The sequence below is a fragment of the Tupaia chinensis genome, unplaced genomic scaffold, assembly GCF_000334495.1.
Source record: "Tupaia chinensis unplaced genomic scaffold, TupChi_1.0 Scaffold000168_1, whole genome shotgun sequence".
NCBI classification, from domain to species: Eukaryota; Metazoa; Chordata; class Mammalia; order Scandentia; family Tupaiidae; genus Tupaia; species Tupaia belangeri.
The window spans coordinates 1,286,452-1,295,166 of NW_006159643.1; the positions used below are offsets into that span (position 1 = coordinate 1,286,452).

Genomic DNA, 8,715 nt, shown 5'->3' on the forward strand with positions numbered 1-8,715 from the left:
TGCAGTCCCTTCTCCGCCATTTCTCCATCCTATTAGGATTTAGAGCAAGCATGCAACATGTTTTTTAAGCTGCTGGGGCTGAGATTCAAACCATGGTCAGCCAATTGAGATCTGGCTCTCTTAAACATGAGGCAATGGGGCCCATCCCTATGCCCACTCTGAATACTTTGTAGAGGAATCTTGAATAAGATGATATGTGATGTCAGAGCACCTCTGTGAATATTAATGTACTGTACAGGTGTCAGCTGGCTTAGCAGGATTTTGCGTCCAAACCATGTGGCTTGCCCTGTTTTATAGTCACCCATTACATAGGTTCTACTTTCTAAATCCTGCTACTCATTCTTCTTTTTGTCTTTTCCATGAAAACTTTCTTTCATTTTTTTTTTTTTTTGAGAGGTTTTTGCTATTGGGCATGTGTGCTCGCCAGAAAGACAGAGAGAAACAGAGAGACAGGAAGCAAGAAATCATCCCCCAGGGGGGATGGCCACACCACAATCCCCTCTCCTCCATTCTCCTCTGGGGATCTTGGGCACACATGCACCACACCCAGCATTAGTTTAAGCCACCGGGTCTGGGACTCGAAGTGCGGTCAACTACATGAGAGTTCAGCGACATAGCCATTCGACTAACTGCTGGTCCCCCATTAAAACTTTCTCACAGGTTGGTCTGCAGATTTTAAATCTACCCACTCAAATACACTAAATATCATTTGTCCTCTATGAAAATCTTTAAATAAATCCTATCTCCTACAAACTTTTCACAAATATTTTGTTAACACTATGTGCCACAAATATAATACCCTATCAATTAATTTTAATATTTAATTTCTGTTATATTAATAGTCCTACTCATAAGACAGGCAAATATACCAAAAAGGCAAAATTTGAAGAGGAGCTATCAAATGGAGCAACAACAAAATATCCTTACAATACACTGTTTAGAGACTTTCAAATTCTGTCTTATTAGCAGTGATCAGCTAATAATGCCCTTGGGAATAGGAATTAGGAAAAGAAAAAGTGATTTCTTTAAGTACAATTATTTTACTTTTAATCTCTCCAAGAGGGACATAAACATTTAGAACTACAGGTCTTTTATCTATTTTAATATTCTTAATGTATATAAAGAGTCACAGCAATACATTAAGGAAAGCACCAATAATCAGACATTTCTTTTTTAAAAGTAAGTAATTACTAGCTTTTATTTATTTGAAAATCTTAAGGCTGACAACAGAGCTCCTAAATACTTAGTGTGTTCTAAATAACTCAAAGAAATAGCATGCTATGAAGCAAGGGGAAAGGTTTAAACCAGGTTGTAACTGATTACATTTTTTTCTTTCAAAAGCACAATATTAAAATGAGAAATCCGAGACAATTGTAATAGATCCAGAGGAGGACGGGACTGGGAAAGCGGCCAGATTTCCATGAAGAGTTTATTTGAAACTACTGTACAAAATACCAACAAATTGATTCATATTGTTCTGTGTTCTCATCTTTGTTTGGAATTCCTCAACTTTTTTTGAGCCTCTTTATCCTGTATATTGACATTGCATTTGCTTTAGGTGTTGCATTCCAGGAATTTGGGATTAACCACTCTACTGTTTTATGGGACAACTTCTCTTCCTTGCTGCTATGAAAACTTTCTTAAACTACACGGGAAGGGTGGAGCTGCTTGTGATTACACATAAGTGAAAAAACAGCTCTCAAAAAAAATCACCATAGCAATTATAATAACTGGTAATGATAATGAACCTAATCATTAATTATGAATTCATGGCTGAAAGCATGGACTTGTCAATTAAGAACATATGTATATATTGAACGATACAACTGGTCATCAGGAGCTTGGGGACCTAAAAACTGCTATTTCAAACCAGGGTTTGAACTAGGTGTGGGGACAGGCTAGAGTCGGGGTGTTGGGTGGATGAAAGGAGGGCAGAGTGAATCGGTAAGTTAATCCACACCCCCCACTCATGACCTAAAAGGTCCTGGTCCTCACCCAGTCCTTTATTCCTTGCCTTCTATTCTCTAGTTGCCTCAGTTTGATTATTATTATGATTTTGAGTTCAGATCTTGCTGTGTTGAGATTTTCCTGCCTCAACCTTCTTAGTAGCTGAGCTCACCTTTTTAGGTTGGACTGAGAATCAAACCCAGTTTGCATGTGGCCCCAACCTGTGAAGCACACAGTGTCTTAGTGAGCACCACTAAGGCTGGTCCTAATCGCTAATTTACCCACTCATTCAGCATATATTGACAGAGCAATTACTGTGTGCTGGCATTGGCTAGGTTTGAGACACCTCCATGGTGCCGACCCTTACTGTCCCAAAGCCTTTGTGCCTGACATTTCCTCATCTTGACCCACTGCTCCCCAGGCTCTTGGATTGGCATTTGCTATCTTCCTCTGATTCCTTAAGGGTCAGCTTAAACACATCCCTACTGGGCCAGGTTTTTTCTGACCTCACAAGGAAAGAGCGCTACTGTGTTACTCTTCCTTTTAGCAACCCATTGGTTTAATCCAGAGCATTAATGACCTAGAATAACTTTCTAGTTATTCATATATGTGCTTGTGCACTGTTTGCCTTCCCTGGTCATATGTGAAATTCTGGTGGTGGGATCTTTGTCTTTTCCTTCTTGCAGAGGGCTTGACATATAGTAGAGTCTTAACAAATATTTGCTGAATGACTGACTATTTGTAGTGCTAAGTGACTAATACTATGTGATAAATACAAAAGGCCTTCTAAATGCGGGCCAGTTGGATACCTCAAGGACTTTCTTGGCAGAGAAGTGTTGGGAAAAGGAAGAGAACAAAGAGGGATGGACAAAAGAATAAGAGAAGTCTGATTTTGAAGGGGAAAAGAAAAAGGCAGGAAAAGATTAGAGTAGTCCAGAAGATGAAAGGAGGAAAAAGAGAAGGAAGAGGGTAGTATCTGTTAGGACAGTAGTTCTCAGTGTAGTATTAGCATCATCTGAGAACTTGCTAGAAATGCATATTGTAGAGACCCACCACAAATCTAACAAATCAGAAAAACTAGGGGTGGAGCCAGAAAACTTTTTTAAGAACCCCTCCTCTTCTAGTTGGTGGAAAGCGATATTAAATTCCAAACAAAAGGTTCACATTGTACCCTAAACATTCTATTCGATATCATATTTAGGATACATAATGGCATCTTGTCATTCCTTTTCTCTTTTAATTTTACTGAGCTCTCTGGTTATGAGAAGCTATACAGGTGGTTTAAAAGGTCTTGAACAAGCACAGCCTCTGCAGGGGAGGCAGTAGCACCCTGAACTGTGGTACTGGAAGCCACACGGCTGACTATGAGTTGAGACCCTGAGCCTGGTCGACCTGAAATACACTGAGTGCATTCATGTGTGCCCAAGATCCTGATGAGCTGGAAGGCTTGGGGTGGAGATCACAGGGTGACAGACCCTAATGAGGTTGCTTCATCTCTCCCTCATGCACATGCATGCACTAATTAGAAGATTTTTGAACAGCTTTAGAATGTGTCATTTAAGTAAATAGATGACCTTTAAAATATGTAATATGTGTATCTAGTTTTTAAATTTAAATTTTTAATTTTTGCTAGAAGGCATATGTGCTCACCAGAGAGAGAGAGAGAGAGAAGATAGGGAAAATGAGAAAACACCCTCCATGGGGAAAGTCGTGGCACAATTCCTTCTCCATTTTCCCTTCTGGGATTTTGGGCACACATACATGTGCACTTAGCACTTGAATATCATGTCATTCCAACTACCTGGCCTAGGATTCCAATTGTACAGTCACATGGGATCCTATTACCTTAATCACTCCACTACAGGTGGACTCATGCATATTTTGATATTTATAATTTCTAATTAGAAATAAAGTATGAATGCAAAAGGAAAAAATGATCAATATGCAGCTAACTTAATAAATGTTAGACATAAAGTTAGTTTTGATACCTTTCCTTCTGAAAAGTACTTCTGTTAGGCAAATCTCATGCCAGGCTCTTCCCAGGTTTTTTCCTTTTCTTTTTTCTTTTTATTTCTTTCTTCCTTTCCTTCTTTCCTTCTCTCTTTCTTTCTTTCTTTTTCCCTTTTTCTCTCCTTTTCTTTCTTTTTTTGGGGAATTCATAGCAATCAGGGGAATGTGTCAATTAAAAACCATTATAATATAGCAAATCTTTTTCAATGTTTTACTTTGAATTGGTATTGTATGCTATAGCAGGTGGCCCACAATCCCCTCTCCTTCATTCTCCCCTCGGGATCTTGGGCACGCACGCACATGTGCCCGGCATGAGTTTAAGCCTCCGGTCTGGGACTTGAACCGCGGTCGACTACATGGGAGTTCAACGACATAGCCATTACACTAACTGCTGGTCCCGGTCCCAAGAAGAGAATTTTTGATGAGCTTTTTCTTCCTTTCTTGTTTTTTTTTCAACTATGACCATCCTATTTTGTATTTAGAAATGCAGTTTGGGATTTTTGTATTTCAAGGAATCTTTCTTTCTAGCTGGCATTCCTAGATCACAGGTCTCCGGATATGGCACAGTGGTAAAACTTGATTTTCTGTGAGACTAACCCACATTGGAAGGTTCTGGGTTCATATTTGGAGACCTCCCTGAGGACCTTGGGCACATATGTGTTCATGACCTGGGACTGGATGAGGCTGAGGGGGATACTGCAGTGTCCAGACACTACTGAGGGTGCTGTCTCTCTGTTTCTCTTTATTTCTTACTCATGCAAAAAAACCGCCCCCAAAAATAATAAACTTAAAAAAAAAGTCTCCAGGAAAATATAAATAATGAAAGTGTTTTGGATGGTAGTTACAAGGATTAAGTGAGATGGGCTATGTTATGTACATCATATAGTTCCTGTCTAATGGGCTCAGTAAATGTCAGGTTCTATAATTACTAGAAGTAATAATATTCTGTGACTATCATTAAAATAAATCATGGATGCTGAGCATGCAGTAATACTAGAGAATGACAAAGTCCTTGGGTGAGAATGGCTTTCTGAGAACACCCAAATGACAATGAATTATCATTGCTTTAAATCTTGTACTCAAGAGAAACAATTGAGTAGGTCCTCACTGGAGACATTTAAGGACTGCTTGGGTCTGTTGGCCATGCCAAGATTTTTTTTTTAAGTACTGGAAGGGAGGGGTGGGAGTGCCGGATATATCTTTAACAGCAGGCTCCACTGTCTCCCTCAGACACACCTCTGAAGTTTCCTGGTATTTATTTATTTATTTCTCTATACCAATTTCTCATCCTCTTCCCCTCCTCCACTCTTTTTTTTTTTTTTTCAATCTGGAGGAAATAGACTTTATATAGCATTTGTCATAGTTTTGTGACCATAGACAGCTAAATGACTTACAACCAGATGTGACTGTAAACAAACCACTTTTTCAACCTCAAGTGCTTCTGTAGCACCTTTATTCACACTGCAACCCCCACCTCCCATCTTACCCATCACCCCTGCCCCACCAGAAACTCACAGATGAACCAAGTTAAGGCATGAATCGCTTCCAATGGGGCAGGCTGTGTGGGTGCGGCTGCTCTATATTATGCTTCAGAAGCTAGGTCATGATTTTCATGAACACTTTTTCGCCAAACTCTAAGATGGTAGACAAACAAAACATGTCTTGAGATAACAGTGACTTCAAAGAAAAGGGAAACGAAAGCAAGTGATCACCTACTTCATCTCCCTTAGAAAGTGATAATCAAGGATAAAGATGCTGTATTCTTTTTACTCTACACACCATGTTGCTAAAATGTTATTTGTTGTGAATTCTCAAGAGGCCACAAACAGGGGGGTTCACTATTTTGGCAAGCAGAGTTAACTTTTTTTTTTCTATAGTGAGATCTTAACACTAAAAAACAAAACAAAACAAAACAAAAAACGGAATAAGTAGGTATGTTGCAAAAATTAGGAAATTTCACGTGTAAATAAAAATCTGGATTTTGATTTCTCTAGAGAAATCAAAAGATCAAGCCATGTTGAGCCATATTCTGCCCACCTTTTTGTCAGTTCTAATTTTACACAGCTCCCTCACCTTGCTCTTCTCTGTTGGATGAGGTAAACACCATGCATCTCAGAGACCCCTGAATGTTGGGTTTGACAGTGATCAAAGCAAAAGATCAAAGGATCTTATCATGTTTTTCAAAAATGTAATGCTAAAACCAATGGCTAGATTATAGACCTTTTGAAGGAAGGAGTTGTGTCACTTCGTTATCTCCCCCAGAACCTCAGTTCATGGCGACTCAATGTCTACTTACATATTGACAGAATAAACATCCACATCCCCACTACTAAGCGAGTGCATGGCTAAGTATTTGTAGATCTTAAAGTAGTATTGTTCAACTGCTCCATTGCAGACCTAGAACCCTTAACATCACAGAATCTAATACTTAGCACATAAGCCTTAGGATAAACTAGTGTCCAAGAAGCTCCTGCTCCACATGGTCAGAACCAGACTTCCTGGAACATCTAGTCCTTCTCAACAATCAAGAGGCTATTCCTGATGTCATTGCTCAGAGCAACAAGGTCAAAATCCTTAGCAAAGTACACACTTGCAGTGTCTCCTCCACTGCGCTCCTGAACTGGAAGTATATAGCCTTGCAGAAAGAGGAGAAATGCAAATATCATAGACACGGGGATGAATGGCAGGTGCCTGTTAAAGTGACACATGTGGATTATGCTCATTGGCCCAGATCTGCTAGAGACCCAGAATGGAAAATGCTCTGATGGAAAACTAGGTATTTCCAGCTCCTGGACAGAAGGTTCCATAGTTAATGGAGTTTGGTGGGGAGGGAAACTCTGGATTTAGCAACGGTAGTGCTCTGCTGCCAGCTCCCCCTAAAGGCAGGAAGATGGAAAGGGAATTTTACTTCAGACAGCTCCTGGAATTCACAGCATTCTTCCATCCAGTTACTTTTTACCACACTTCACAATAACTGGGTCTCAAAGCTGTTATTCTGAAAATAGAATAGGAGGATGCAAGTAATTATATGTAGCTAAGGTAAGTTACACAGATCTAAAGTACTTGAAGTTTCTTTATCTGGTCTTCATACTTACTGGCTGGCTCATCCTCCAGTCTGACCCTTGACTTTACTACACTTTCCTGACAATTCATCAGGACCAGCGGTTAGAATAATGGCTATGTCGCTGAACTCCTATGTAGGCGACCGTGGTTTGAGTCCCGGACCTGGTGGCTTAAACTCACGCTGGGTTCATGTGCGTGCGTGCCCAAGATCCTGGGAGGAGAATGGAGGAGAAGGTATTGTGGCCATCCCCCCCCGAGGGGAGATTTCTCACTTTCTGTCTCTCTGTCTCTCTCTGTCTTTCTGGCGAGCGCACATGCCCTATAGCAAAAACCTCTCCCCCCAAAAAAAAAGGAAATTCATCTTCTTTGCTCTCCTGGTGTTTGCTCTTGTCCCCACCCCTCCCCATGTCTGTAACAGCTCTTCCCTTCCATCTCAGTAGGTCTGAGCTACTGGTCTAGTCCTAATTCAGTAGTATCCCTTTTACTCTACCCTCTGAAGGCCCTTGAGCAAACTTTTCTTCTACACATTTTATTTTTAAAAAATTACTTTAAAATACAGGTTGAGCATTCCTAAGACGAAAATCGGAAGTCTCAAATGCCCCCAAATCTAAAATTTTTTGAGCCATAGGAGGAAAACTCCATATCTGGCCTCATGTAATGGGTCACAGTCAAAATGCTGCAACACCAAAATATTATATAGGGCAGGCCCAATGGCCCAGTGGTAAAGGGAGCCAGATCCCACATGACTGGCTGAAGAGTTTGAGCTGTGCATCTAGACACATGTGTATGCATGTCCCAAATTTGACAGGATGGAGCAATGAAGTAGAAGGGACTGCAGTATGACAATATCCTACTGAGGGTGTTTCTCCTCCCGGCCTGCCCCTGTTTCTCTCTGACAAGCCCATGTGCCCTCTGGTAAATTAAAAAAAAAAATGATGACATGAAATTACCTTCAGAATATCAAATACATATGAAACATAAATGAATTTTATGTTTAAACTTGGGTCCCATCTCTAAGATATTTCATTATATATATATATACAAATATTCCAAATGTCTAAAATCTAAAATACTTCTGGTCCCAAACATTTTGGATAAGGGAAACTCAACCTGTAATATCAAATTTACAGATAAAGTGTAAGAATTATACAGAGTGCTTCTAAACATCCTTACCCAGATCGACAAGTTCATTTTTTGAACATTTTACCACATTTGCTTTATCATTCTCTCTATATCTATATCTATATCTTATCTATATCTATATCTTATCTATATCTATATCTATACACATATCAATGTTTATATAGTATTTTATGTGAACCATTTCAGAATATGTTGCATGTATTCTGAATTAAGTGTGTAATCACAGTAATTTTATTAAATCCAGGCAATTCAAAATTGATACAATACTTAAATCTACAGTTTGCATTTCCATTTTGTTAATGATTTCATTAATAGCCTCTTTAATATTTTTGTTTTCTCTCTAGTACAGGATGTTGCTCGGGATCCCACATTGAATTTGATTGTTAAATTTTTAAATTTTATTTAGCCTGGATTAATTCCTCAGTCTTAAAATGATCTTTATGACATTGATCTTTTTGAACGACGTAGGTAAGTATTTCTGCAGCAGCTTCCCCCATTCACATTTGTCTGATGATTTCCTTGTGATTAAATTTAGGTTATACATCCTCAACA

At 39.3% G+C, this 8,715-nt stretch overlaps 1 protein-coding gene across 1 annotated transcript in view; it reads right to left on the bottom strand.

The window, feature by feature from the left end:
* PTPRB (protein tyrosine phosphatase receptor type B) overlaps positions 1-8,715 on the bottom strand; it is a 148,300-nt gene that overhangs the window by 111,133 nt on the left and 28,452 nt on the right. The gene's annotated exons all lie outside the window — the stretch shown is intronic.